Source organism: Pseudophryne corroboree, chromosome 10 (genome assembly GCF_028390025.1).
Source record: "Pseudophryne corroboree isolate aPseCor3 chromosome 10, aPseCor3.hap2, whole genome shotgun sequence".
Classification (NCBI taxonomy): domain Eukaryota; kingdom Metazoa; phylum Chordata; class Amphibia; order Anura; family Myobatrachidae; genus Pseudophryne; species Pseudophryne corroboree.
Genome location: NC_086453.1, coordinates 221323798 through 221338229, shown reverse-complemented (window position 1 = coordinate 221338229; position 14432 = coordinate 221323798).

Here is a 14432-nt window from a genome sequence, read left to right as displayed (position 1 = left end):
TGTGTTTATTTTGTTACCCTATCACCTTCTGTGTATGTTATGTCATATTCCCCAGTCTGATACACAATAAAAGGTGGTATCTGTCTATGTACAGGGCGCATATAAAATATTTATAGCGTGGAATACATCCCTGTTATTATTGAGAAGATGGTATATGCTTCGTATAACAACTTGATGGTCTCCCTGATTTCTCCTTCCTCCTCTCGTAGAGTCATACACAGATCCCAATGTTCATAAAAAACAGAAGTAAAGAGAAAAATGTGTAGAACAGTTTTTCACCAATTAGTTATTTCCACAACCTAAGGAGATAAAAGGGCGTACCCCACTCACACAGAAACAAGTGAGTGGAAACCCATAAAGGTATCTTTTGACCAAAAATATATTCTTTCAGAGTGTTGGAGTTTAAATTTCAGGAGCGTACCCAAGACTCACAATAGTGGAATGATGAGAAATCACATAAGGGTATCTTTAAAATCTTTTGTTCTGTCAGATGCGTACCCCAACTTACACAATTTGCAGTTGGCACATGTATATAAAGGTATCTTTTAAATTTTCTACCACCGAGGAAAAATGCGTACCACAACTCACTGGATCTGGAGATGTTCAAATCCTATCCTGGTATCTTTACCCACGGTCTCAGGAAATTATTCCATACAGGAAACACGAAGAAAACAAGGAACGGTTCCTCTTTGTTTAGTTAATACGGAGGGTTTATTTCCCAAAAGCATTAAAAAGTCAAAGACATTCTTCTTAAAAAACAGGTGCCGGAATACAGGTGGCAAAAATAAAAAAATAAAAATTAAAAATAGAAATGAATCCAATTCTGGTTGTCCCAGGCTACTCACAGTTCTTGATAAAGGTCCTGCTAAAGACCGAAACGCGTTGAACGAACAGTACTGTGAGTAGCCTGGGACAACCAGAATTGGATTCATTTCTATTTTTAATTTTAATTTTTTTATTTTTGCCACCTGTATTCCGGCACCTGTTTTTTTAAGAAGAATGTCTTTGACTTTTTAATGCTTTTGGGAAATAAACCCTCCGTATTAACTAAACAAAGAGGAACCGTTCCTTATTTTCTTCGTGTTTCCTGTATGGAATAATTTCCTGAGACCGTGGGTAAAGATACCATGATAGGATTTGAACATCTCCAGATCCAGTGAGTTGTGGTACGCATTTTTCCTCGGTGGTAGAAAATTTAAAAGATACCTTTATATACATGTGCCAACTGCAAATTGTGTAAGTTGGGGTACGCATCTGACAGAACAAAAGATTTTAAAGATACCCTTATGTGATTTCTCATCATTCCACTATTGTGAGTCTTGGGTACGCTCCTGAAATTTAAACTCCAACACTCTGAAAGAATATATTTTTGGTCAAAAGATACCTTTATGGGTTTCCACTCACTTGTTTCTGTGTGAGTGGGGTACGCCCTTTTATCTCCTTAGGTTGTGGAAATAACTAATTGGTGAAAAACTGTTCTACACATTTTTCTCTTTACTTCTGTTTTTTATGAACATTGGGATCTGTGTATGACTCTACGAGAGGAGGAAGGAGAAATCAGGGAGACCATCAAGTTGTTATACGAAGGATATACCATCTTCTCAATAATAACAGGGATGTATTCCACGCTATAAATATTTTATATGCGCCCTGTACATAGACAGATACCACCGTTTATTGTGTATCATATATTGTTCTTGTAAAATTGGTGATTTTTACTCTGGTATTTGTAGTGGACGGGCTGCATTGCGCCACACGGGCGAACAATTCAGAATAAACCCCTTTCTTTGTGCTTATACATATTCCCCAGTCTGTCTGTGAGTTCATTTGTTTTGCATCCCTCACCGTTCAGACACCAGTACATTCCTGCTGGCACTGGTGTGCATAACAGCTTCTTGCCCCTTGAGTCCTGCAAGTCTCTTCTGCATACCTTGTTTTGAGTAAAGAGGTCTGCCAGGTTTTTGTAGTTTTTGTTCACTCTCACACTGGTGAGGGGACTACTTACAAGGGGGCTACTTACAGTAAGTAAGGATAAAAAAAGGAGATGTACTGTTGAGGGCATGTACAGGGTAAATACTGTAAGTATTATTATGGATGAATAGACTGGGGAAAGCATAAAAGTCTTGCCTAGGGCCCAATTGGGTACTTTCTTTAGCTCTGGTTCTAGGTGGCATCACTCCAACTTGCAACCATATACCCAACTCCTGGTGTATACCTTGCAGGACTTTTTGTAGGTTCCCAACAACCTGTGTAAGCTCACCACAGCTCTCTCGCTCTTGCATGCTTATGCAGGCTGTTGTACAACATGCTATATGACTATGACAAAGAGCTGGTTTAGTGAGGACAAGGCCTAGACCTCTCGCTCATATAATACAGTGCAATGTAATTTGTGCAGAAAGGAGGGACTCCCGTATAGTAGGTGCCCGGAGGTGGAAAAAGTTAAAGCTTTCAAAAGGCTGATGAACAAGGCTGATGTAGAGGTCTGGGAGGAGCTGGTTGAGAGAGAAAAATCTAGGGATGGTGCGAAGGTGGTAGAGGGAGGAATGGTAAGGGTAGAGGGGAGACTGGATATGTTTTTAAAGATTAACTTTGGTGGTCTCCTTTCTGAGACTCCCCCCCCCCCCCCCCCTTCCTCGTGGGTAGATGGTTTCGGGGAATGGGTGCCTCCTTTTCTCACGGCATGGTTAGAAGGAGGTCATTTGAAAGTCTTCGGGCTAGGAGAGGTTTCCTCCCGCTTTATGTGGTCCGGTGTTTGAGAGTAATGGGGCGATGGACCGCTTCTTGCTTCAGTGTTCCCTTTAACATTGGTGTTTATAAGAAAGTATTGAGTGCTCTGGGAATGTCTTGTCTTTCTGGTTTGAATTACCAGGAATGGGCCTATGGAGCATTCAAAAGGTATGATGGTTATGATTTATGCACAATTTCTTTGATTAGCTTAGCTGTTTGGTATCATTTGTGGAACAAACTGAATAACCCCTTGCGCTATTTAATTAGAGGCAACATGACATGAATACACTCAATAGAATAATTATAAGATAATTTTAATATCTATAAAATCAATCATGTATAGGTTACATAGACATAATCATAAAAAATTGAGTTAATTAGTATGCGCTTACAAGTAAAAAAGCTGAATGCTAAACCTACTAATTGAGCATAAGAGGTGGATCATATAGCTACTAGTGACCACATAGGGCTAATTCAATAATCATAAGTTGACAATGTCCTTATTTTTGTTCTCAGAATAGGACAGTCCCATTAGATGTGCTCATAGATATTTCATGATCAAATATCATGTGGTGTGATAAAAATAAATATGGAGCCTTTGTTTAGGTATATACCAAAAAGTGAGTTTAACCAATTGCTCATATATATGAATAGTTCTTTACATGTGGAAAAGCTATCCAGAATACATGGAGGAAATTTGTATATCACCCGGGGCTTGGTGCACAGCAAGCACCTGTAGAAGAAAGCTCCCGTCTTCCACAGTCCGTAAGTGGCGTGGTTAAACTCACTTTTTGGTATATACCTAAACAAAGGCTCCATATATATTTTTATCACACCACATGATATTTGATCATGAAATATCTATGAGCACATCTAATGGGACTGTCCTATTCTGAGAACAAAAATAAGGACATTGTCAACTTATGATTATTGAATTAGCCCTATGTGGTCACTAGTAGCTATATGATCCACCTCTTATGCTCAATTAGTAGGTTTAGCATTCAGCTTTTTTACTTGTATGCGCATACTAATTAACTAAATTTTTTATGATTATGTCTATGTAACCTATACATGATTGATTTTATAGATATTAAAATTATCTTATAATTATTCTATTGAGTGTATTCATGTCATGTTGCCTCTAATTAAATAGCGCAAGGGGTTATTCAGTTTGTTTTTGGTACACCTGGTTTCAATCAGGTGAGATTGTGTTGGCCATATCCACAGGCCATTATACCCTGCTTGCGGCTATCTAGATTGCATGAGTTGCGAGAGCAAGTTCAGATTTTTGTGTGGAGTGGGTGTGATTACAGATATAGACACCCATCCGCAACTGTTCAAATTTAACCAATATTAGTAGCGCCTGACATTAGTATTAGTATTATCATTTGTGGAACGCATGGTGTCAGGTTTCTTTGAGAGGTAAAGTCCTTCCCTGTAGAGAGGTGGTGGGCTTGATCTTGCACGAGATAAAGCGGATGATGGAGTTGGAGGTAGAGAATAAAGATGCCCTCAGCTGGTCCCATTTGTGGCGCCAGTTGAAGCCCCCTTAGTGGGTGGCGGATGATTTCTCTTTCTTTGAGATCTAATTTGGCTTTCTGTAATTTATTGACTTTTTCTTTCCGATGATTAGGTTTTGACTTGGTTTATGGTTTTTTTGGAAATGGTTTGCATACACTGGAGGGGCTATGAGCGTTCACTATTCGGTTCTCAATTTAATGTTGGCATTGCTAGGTATGGAAGAAGAGTGGAAGAGGAGCTCTCATGAGTAGGGCCCTCTTCCCTCATGTGATTATCCTTTTCTTACTTTAATAATCCTCAACTGCCCAAATTCTGCAGTTCTCGGCCACCTTGATACTTATCTCAGTGTCGTCTACTGATGTAGTTATGCTTAGCTACCCTGTACTTGTCCGATATTGTCTTCAACTGTAAGTCACTGTTTTCCTGTTTTGATTATGTGCATGTGTACTCTGTAATTGGGTGCTTCTGAGCCCTTGTGGCGCCATATAAATAAAGGATAATAATAATAATAATAATAATAATAATAATGGGAATGAGTGAGTGAGTGGATGAGGATGTATGTTGAGTGAGTGATGGTGGAAGGGAAAGAGTGGGTGAGTGTTTGAGGTATGAGTGGGTCTCGGGAGGAGGGACTGAGGGAGTACGATGGGGATAGAATGATAATAGCATCTGCAGTGAAGGGGATGGGGTAGAATTAGCTGGTTTGGTTTGGGGGTGACAGGCTTTGGATAATATTGGAGGTCCCTAGGAAACTGGGGCCAGGAGTTATGGTTTTAGCCGTAGGTGAAGTTGGTTTTGTTCATAACATTGTTGTTATGTTCTTTTCTTATTTATTTTATTCTATTATATATTATTGTAAATATGTAGTTATTTATCAAATAAATGTATTATGTAATATGGGGGGGTCATTCCTAGTTGTTCGCTCGTTGCCGATTTTCGCAACGGAGCAATTAAGGCAAAAATGCGCACGCGCATGGTATGCAGTGCGCATGCGCTAAGTATTTTAGCACAAAATTTAGTAGATTTACTCACGTCCGAACGAAGAATTTTCATCGTTAAAGTGATCGGAGTGTGATTGACAGGAAGTGGGTGTTTCTGGGCGGAAACTGGCCGTTTTCTGGGAGTGTGCGGAAAAACGCAGGCGTGCCAGGATAAAACGCAGGAGTGTCTGGAGAAACGGGGGAGTGGCTGGCCGAACGCAGGGCGTGTGTGTGACGTCAAACCAGGAACTAAATGGGCTGAGCTAATCGCAGTGTAGGAGTAAGTCTCGAGCTACTCAGAAACTGCTAAAAAATTTCTATTCGCAATTCTGCTAATCTTTCGTTCGCAATTCTGCTATGCTAAGATACACTCCCAGACGGCGGCGGCCTAGTGTGTGCAATGCTGCTAAAATCTGCTAGCGAGCGAACAACTCGGAATGACCCCCATGATGCAATATTTTAATAAAAAAACATTGCCTAGACATTAATTGTCCCTATGTGTTCTTTTTCGATTCTAAATTGGCTCCCCCAATGACATGTGCGGGAAACTTTAAATTTCCCCAGTCTGATACTTGACACCTTTCATGTACTCATTTACTTTCAGGGACCAGGTTTTACATTGAAAATACATTTTTGGTTGTGATGCCCTCTTATGGGTGATAGAATGCTTGCAGGTATTAAGTAAACTAAAAATGGGGAGAGAGGTTAAGGTGGTTGAAGATAGGCTTTAGCTATGCACCCCATACTCCTTGCACAGACCACACCTCAACAGTACTGGCCACTCCCTCTACATTATTAGCCATACCCCCTGCAGAGGCACACAATAGGCCTCCACATGGGCCTGGAGCAGAAATTTACATAAGGCCTATTGTGTGCCTCCACAGGGGGTGTGACGAGTGATGTGGGGGAAGAGCATGACCAATGATGTGGGGGTGTGACATGCATCATGGGCTGTGGCTAGTGCCTTCCTTTAATCACCTCAATTGTCCTTCCCATTGCACTTATATCAACAGTGTAATGTGAAAGTCTATAAATAAAAGGAAACAGTCCTTGTAAACTTGACACAAAAAAAAGAAGAAAAAATACCTAATTTGGAGTTTGCACTGACACCCATAACTAAAAGGGAAGAGCTTTGTAGGTTATGTCACAATAAATCAGTGTCGTAACTAGACATTTTAGCGCTGTGTGCAAGAAACAGCATAGGCACCCCCCATGTTTAAAAAAGGGCCAGTGTGTGCCGTAGGCACGCAACAAAATGTAGAGGCTTGGCTTCATGGGGAAGGGACATGGCCACAAAATAATCCCAATTCATATTACGCTGTACAGTAGTCTCCATTATTCATATTATGCCGCACAGTAGCGCCACTTACACACATTACACCAGGTAGAGCACCTTTTACACATTACGCCAAGTAGAACCCCTGTCACACATTACACCAGGTAGAGCCCCTGTCACACATTACGCCAGGTAGAGTCCCATTTTACACATTACTCCAGGTAGAGCCCCTATCACAAATTACGGCAGGCAGAGCCCCCTTTTACACATTAAGGCAGGTAGAGTCTCCTTTTACACATTATGGCAGGCAGAGCTCCCTTTTACACATTACGGCAGGTATAAACCCCTTTTACACATTACGGCAGGCAGAGTCCCCTTTTACATAGTATGGCAGGTAAAGTCCCCTTTTACACAGTACGGCAGTTAGAGTCCCCTTTTACATAGTACACCAGGCAGAGCTCCCTTTTACACATTACGGCAGCAGAGTCCCCCTTTTTACAGAGTATGGCAGGCAGAAACCTCCTTTTACAATGAGAGAAAGAGTCTTATACTTACGTTTGCTCCGGAGCAGCAGCATCCATCGGCCAGCAGTCCTTCCTGTCCTACACTGTGGCTCTTCGCAGCACAGGGGAAAGGGGGCGGGCTGGAAAAGACATCATCTTCCAGAAGACAGGGGTAGAGGAGGGGGAGCAGGGAGGTGGAGCGGATGAGCTGCAGCGCTACCCGGCTTTATGTTAGAGAGGTAGCTGCAGATGAGCGGCGGTGCGGGTGATATACATGGTGGGCGGGTGGCCGGGTGGCCCCCAGATAGTGTGGCTGTTGCCAGTGGTATGTGCCCACAGTGCATAAGCACTGTGTGCCAGGCACCCCTAGCACACACCTAGTTACGGCCCTGCTCAAACCTGAAAACTCCCTCAATTTATATGATGTCCCACAATTGCCCCCACACCTTCCCCCTTCTCCTTCAATTAATATGATATCCCAGTACCCCAATTGCCACCACACCTAACACCCCCTTCTCCTTCAATTAATATCAAGTCCCACAACTGCACCCAAGCCTGACAACACCCTCTTCCCCATTAAATAAAATCATATCCTGGAACAGCCCCCCCAGTTCTTAATAACTTCCCCTATACTTAAAAGAAAAACATGTCCCTTATCATGTCATGCAATGCCCCCAGCCCGCCCCCTCCCAAAAAGTTACATTTCAGATGAGACCTCAGCTCTATGGGGGCAGCCCAACACATCTACTCACCATCCCTCTGGCTCCTGTTGCTGCGGTCCTTTCTGTCCATCTCTGGCTTTCTCTCTGAGCGGCCGCTTTCACTGCAATTTCTGCTGATTGGTGGATAGCTCCATCCATCCACCAATCAGCATTTAGATACTGTCACAAACGTGATTGGTGGATGGCCATCGCCATCCACCATTCATTAACGCTTGTATCAGCCAGTCGGTACAATGTGAGGCCGCACAGGCTGAGCGCATGGCCGGCACTGTGCTGAGCTCACGAGTCTGGATGTGCGGGAGGCGGCGGGGGGCAGAGAGAGAGAGAGGGGCTGTGCGGGTGGTGCGCCCACCCTATGCACTGTTTTCAAGGCACCATTGGCACACACCTAGTTACAGCCCCTGCAATAAATTAAATTCCTTCTGACATTCCAGATTTTGTTTAAAGTGGGCTGGAACAGAACGGAACTGCATCCTGTCAGCTGTAGTTGACACCTCCACCTGCCCACCTTGCCCAGTCACAGCCAGCAACTAAGTACAGGCAGCTTCAATGAAGGAGACTGACTGCCCCTCTTCCGGCCACCCACCTTGCCTGGCCACTCATACTTGCCCGGCAACAAAGTACAGAGAGCCGCGGCTGATGCTGATTAATTAAGTAATCCTTCATTATTTATTAGTTGCGGAGCGGAGGCTCAGGCAGGCTTCCAGGCTTCCCTATAGCTGCCCGGGTGTAATATGAGTGGCCGGCGATCAGTATCCCGGCGCCCAGCATACTGCGGGATTACTGACTCGCCACGCTATTTATTCTCCATCCAGAGGGGTCGTGGACCCCCAAGAGGGAAAAAACTTGTCAGTATGCCGGGTGTTGGAATTCCGGCACCGGTATACTGAGCGCCGAGATCCCAACAGGTGGCATACTGAATACCACCCGGCTGCCCCCCTGTGCACCGCCCACCAGTGCCACCCATATCAATAGATGTGGTAGGTGGGCAGTGCTACAGGTATGAATAACTTCACATCATAGCTGCTTCTTGAGCTACCTATAGCTCTATCCGGCTGCCTGACTCCCTTTGTTCCACTTCCCTGTGGAAGCCTGCTTTACTACATACTGTATCAAATACATTGGAAACACAAGTCTGACCACACCATGCCTCCTTTTACCATAATAAGTGAGCACACGTTAACAAGGCTGACAGCTATAATAACAGCCCATGACTTTTTACTGCAATATAAGTTGCCCCCAATGAAACGGTTCTTCTTGCTCCCAATAAACTAAAAGTCTACAAATAGAATAATACAAGTTCACCCAATAAATACATAAAAACATTTGTCAGCTGTAAAATAGGGATCCGTAAAGGTTTAAAAAAATAGGATGTTTGGTCACTTACCATTGAATCCTTTTCTCTTAAGCAGGCAGGAGGACACTGGGCCATGGGATTGCAGGTTGGGGACTGGACATGGCACTTAATGTAAACTGCAACTTTAAATTCCAAGCTCCTCCCCCTGCAACCCCATAATCCAGTACTTCTTTAAAAAGTCAAGAAAGGAGAAGCAGCAACCCAGTGAAACTGTTAGAAAAATAAAACAAACCATTAGGGAAAAGATACTCAAGGACCAACACCTCACCTGACTAAGCACGAGAGAGGGAATGTAGTGTTCCCCAGCCTGCTTAAGAAAAAAGGGTTCAATGATAAGTGACTAAAAATCCTATTTTCTCTTGCAGCAAGGCTTGAGAAAATTGTACCATGGGGTGTTCAACAGCTGCCCACAGGGAAAGAAACGCTCAGGCTGCCTGATCGGAAAACTGTACACCTAAAGTAGACATTGCCGGAGGCAAAATCCTGAAAATGGTAAAACCGAGGAAATATGTGGAGAGAGGACCAGGTAGCTGCATGACAGACCTGTTCTGCCAAAGCTCCATGTAACACTATCCAGGTCACCATTGCCCTAGTGGAATGCGCTAACACCTGGGGGTGGAATGTAATAGGGTGTGAGAATCAGAAAGTGAGAGATTTTGGGAGATTTCTCCTGTTTTCTTTTTAAAGTGGCAATCATTTGCACTGCAAAATCAATCTGGTTTTACCATGTAAATGATTGCCACTTTAAGAAAAAATAAGGCGAAATCTCCCCAAATCTCTCACTTTATGATTTTCACACCCTATTACATTCCACCCCTGGTGTTGTGTCAGTCACCCCGCACTAAAAATAGGCTTGAATGATTTACCAAGTGGATCCAACATGCAATGGTCTGCCTAGTAGCCAGTCAACCACATTTATGTTTGTCATAAAGAACAAGCAGAGAATCTCAATGGTGGACAGAAGTTTTGTCCAAGTAAATCTGCAAAACTCGAACTACATCTAGTAGAGCCAAAATATCCCGGTCTAGGGAATGTCGCGGAAGGAGGTTTGAGTGAAAAGGTAAAACAACATTTACTTGAACGTAGAAACTGCACTATTGCATGGAAGATGAGAAAAGGCGGCTTGCAAGACAAAAACACTTAACTCGGAAACACACTGAGCTGCTGCAATAGCCTTAAGGAAGCCCAGCTTCCAAGTAGCAAACTGAAGTTCCGGGTAAAATGGAGACTGGTGGAAAGCTGATGGGACCAGGTTAAAATCCCACGGTGCTAACGGCGGACAAAACGATGGTTGTATCTGGACCACACTTAAAAATAAATAAATTGACAGGGATGAAATCTATACTTTCAAAGAATGAAACTTTAAACCAGTCTGTAAGCCTTGAAGGAAGGCCAAGAAACGAGAGAGGCGAAGCTTGGAGGCATGAACCTTTCACTGTTCACAAACCAAGGTGTAGAGTTTCCATACTCTGTGGTAATTGCGTGATGAAACTGGTTTCTGGCTCGCAGCATAGTACAGACTACCGAGAGAGAAAAGCCATTAGCTTTTAAAAACTCGGTTTCAATAGCCAGGCCATTAAAGTCAACCAAGGAAGGTCCTCCAGCAAGAAAACTCTCTGGAGAAACTGAAAGTACTCACAAGGTATCAAATGTAACCTCTTGAAAATGCTGTACACACCATGGCATAGAGTTAGGGTTGGACATGCCTTGGTTGGAAACCTACCCTTAGAGGGAAAGAAACCAGTGCCTGAACTGTGGGAACCACTAAAGCATAACCTGGTTTTCCTTGGTAAGCGCAACTAGCTTTACTAGGTTAGACATCAACCTGTTACGAGTCTCAGCCCACAAAGGTTCCACCATGGCTGACGCAGTACCCTTTGATGCCTAGCTGACCACAAGGCAACTGTACTTATCATTTGGACTGCAGTGGAGAATATATAAACATATTTGCACTGAATACATATATATCACTTCAAAAGACAAGTAGATACTGGTTATATGAGTTGATATAATAGGTCACCTCATAAATTTAATGAGGTCAGAGGTGGCCGGAGGTGCGGGTTCCCGGCTAAACTCTGCCTTTCTTTTAAAGCTCCAATTATGTACAAGGCATGGTTTACCTTGTACATGATTGCCGCTTTAGAAAAACGTCCGAGTTCGGCTAGGGAACCCCCCACCTCCGGCCAACTCGGACTACATCCGGCCCCAGGTGTCCTACAGATCTAACTCAGCCTACCAAGCAGTCCTTGGAAAAGCCCTGCTTTCTGTAGAGACCCTTTTCCTTGTGCAGAGGCAGATTTAGACCTCATGGGGCCCTAAGCAAGATACCAATATGGGGCCCCCCTAACTCAAATAATCCATAGCACTATATTTTTGTGTCTCCCCACCCCACTTCCCGATCAGTGTATGCCGTTGCGCACCCCTAAGTGGCCATGCAGCTGCCAGTTGGCACTCACCCACCAGCCTTGATTGCCTAGATGCTGTTTAGGAAGTCCATCCACAGTGAAGTAATATATATTTATAATCAGCTGGTATATTAAAGTCTCATCCAGATAAAGGCAGGCTTTCTGCGGGTAGCTTAGATAAAAATGTTTCCATAAGTGTGCAGTGACTTTTAAGCTGGATCGCTATTTGTACAGTCTCATGCAAAAAAGCTTACCCAGGCCTTTCGATAAGAGAAATTTTCCCATATCACCTTCCTGATGGTGGGCACTTCTGATGAAACAGCCCCTGTGCTCGAGGCTGAGAAACGCGTCAAGCATCCCGCCCGACGTCCTGTCCGGTATCCTGGGTATTCAACACCTAACACACCAGCAGTGTACTTAGCGGTTCCTGCTACGGAAGCACGAGCGAACGGCTTTTGGCCCCGATCAGCCGCGAACGGCTTTCTGGTCCCGACTAGCCGCGCTCTGAAGTGGTCCGGTGAAGCGCAGCTTCCATCCAGTGTTACTGACATCTTCTTCTGTGCCGCTGTTTAGCGGTGTGGGCAGCCGGCGCCCACCATCAGGAAGGTGATATGGGAAATTTCTCTTATCGAAAGGCCTGGGTAAGCTTTTTTGCATGAGACTGTACAAATAGCGATCCAGCTTAAAAGTCACTGCACACTTATGGAAACATGTTTATCTAAGCTACCCGCAGAAAGCCTGCCTTTATCTGGATGAGACTTTAATATACCAGCTGATTATAAATATATATTACTTTACTGTGGATGGACTTCCTAAACAGCATCTAAGGAATTCATGTGATTTAATTAGCCCATGCATGGAGCTTAACCCTTCAAGTACTAGTACAATATAATTGCTGCAGTATTTATCGGAAATATAAGTGGGTTTGTTCCTTTAAGGGAGTTTTTTCAATGTATTTTATAATTGTTACCATTTTTAATGATTAATGTTTTGGTGTAAACCATATGTTAAATATTCCAGGACAATTGGTCTATTTACTGAAATTGTGACAGTTATATATATAAAAATACTTTTTTAATAATAAATTTTATTAACACTGTTTAATGGTAGCGCTTCTCTGAGTATTTTTTGTTCTGTGTAATTTTCTTGGGTTGAGGATCAGCACCTCGACCTTGGGAAGCTGCTGCCAGAGAACAGTAATAGTATTCTAGGTGTCTTATAGCCATTTACCTAGCGCCCACCTACCCTCCTCTTTTTTCCTCAGCCTTGATTGCGTCTGTGACGTCTGTGTCTTCCGGTCAGCGTTACTGATGTGAAAACACCCGCCACGGACGTCATCACCTGGACCTCACTGCCGTAATTACAAACAACCCCTATCTGAGATGAGTTATACAAAAAGGCATATAATCTACACAAAGGCCCTCATTCCGAGTTGTTCGCTCGCAAGCTGCTTTTAGCAGCTTTGCACACGCTAAGCCGCCGCCTACTGGGAGTGAATCTTAGCTTCTCAAAATTGCGAATGAAAGATTCGCAATATTGCGAAAAGACTTCTCTGTGTAGTTTCTGAGTAGCTCGAGACTTACTCTGCCAGTGCGATCAGTTCAGTGCTTGTCGTTCCTGGTTTGACGTCACAAACACACCCAGCGTTCGGCCAGACACTCCTCCGTTTCTCCAGCCACTCCTGCGTTTTTCCCAGAAACGGTAGCGTTTTTTCACACACTCCCATAAAACGGCCAGTTTCTGCCCAGAAACACCCACTTCTTGTCAATCACATTACGATCACCAGAACGAAGAAAAAACCTTGTTATGCCGTGAGTAAAATACCTAACTGCATAGCAAATTTACTTGGCGCAGTCGCAGTGCGAACATTGCGCATGCGCAGTTAGCGGAAAATCGCTGCGATGCAAAGAAAATTACTGAGCGAACAACTCGGAATGACCACCAAAGTACAAAAATAAAAGCAGCATAAATAGCCACCTAAGGCACTTCAGGGTTTGACAGTGATGTAACTTTACTTCAACATTTAGGGACCAAGCATGTTCTGTCTTCAGGATAAGAGTAATGGGACATGTTTGGTAACATGATAAAGCTGTGCTATTTGAGGCAAGGGCACACAGAGGCTGACTACTAATAATAACGAGAGTGCCGATCTACATATGAGAAAAGAGTGTAGTGTTCTGCGCTCCCTAATAGATTATGTGGAGTGGTGAGGTAATTGTAGGTAGTGTGAGGTTGTGCACCCTAGGGTTTAAGTAGAGACCTCTAATCGTATCTCATAGATTTGTAACAAGTATCTGAATAAATAATCTCAGGTTGCAGCAGGATGAAACAATATTTAAATGTTTATTTATTGTGTAAAGGTAAGCGTATACTGAGGAGGAGGATGTGTACAGGTTAAAATAATAGTAATACATATGGTTGAAACAGTTTGTTAGAGATAATTATCCTGGCTAGTTTTTTGTAGTAATATTCAATTGGTTGTTTTGTGTCCATTGTTGAAGGAATAAAAAAGGTGTAATCCAATAAAAATGTAATGATATGAATGATGAATGAAAAAATTAATAAAAGGTGAATCAAACAGATCAGATAAAATTAATTGTAGAAAGTTGGAAAAAATGCAATGAAAAATGAAAAGATATAAAGTGATGCAAAAAGAGGTTCTTAAATGCACTATTTGGAGAGATTTCTCAGTCCTATGTATTGGTCCATAAAACTTGTCTTGTTCCCAGTACTAACATGGATAAAGTTTGTGCTGCAGTGAGCACTTACTAGTTCCCCGGCCAGGCGAAGATCCTCAGAGTCTTGCTGATATGTGGTGATGAATAGGTACCTTTTCTTCGACCCAATATAATTGTGGTGGTGTCTCCCTCCCGGCTGTGAGATGTTCATACACGGGCGCCTGTGTGGTCGGGATCCCAGTACCTCAGAGCGGGAATTCTTG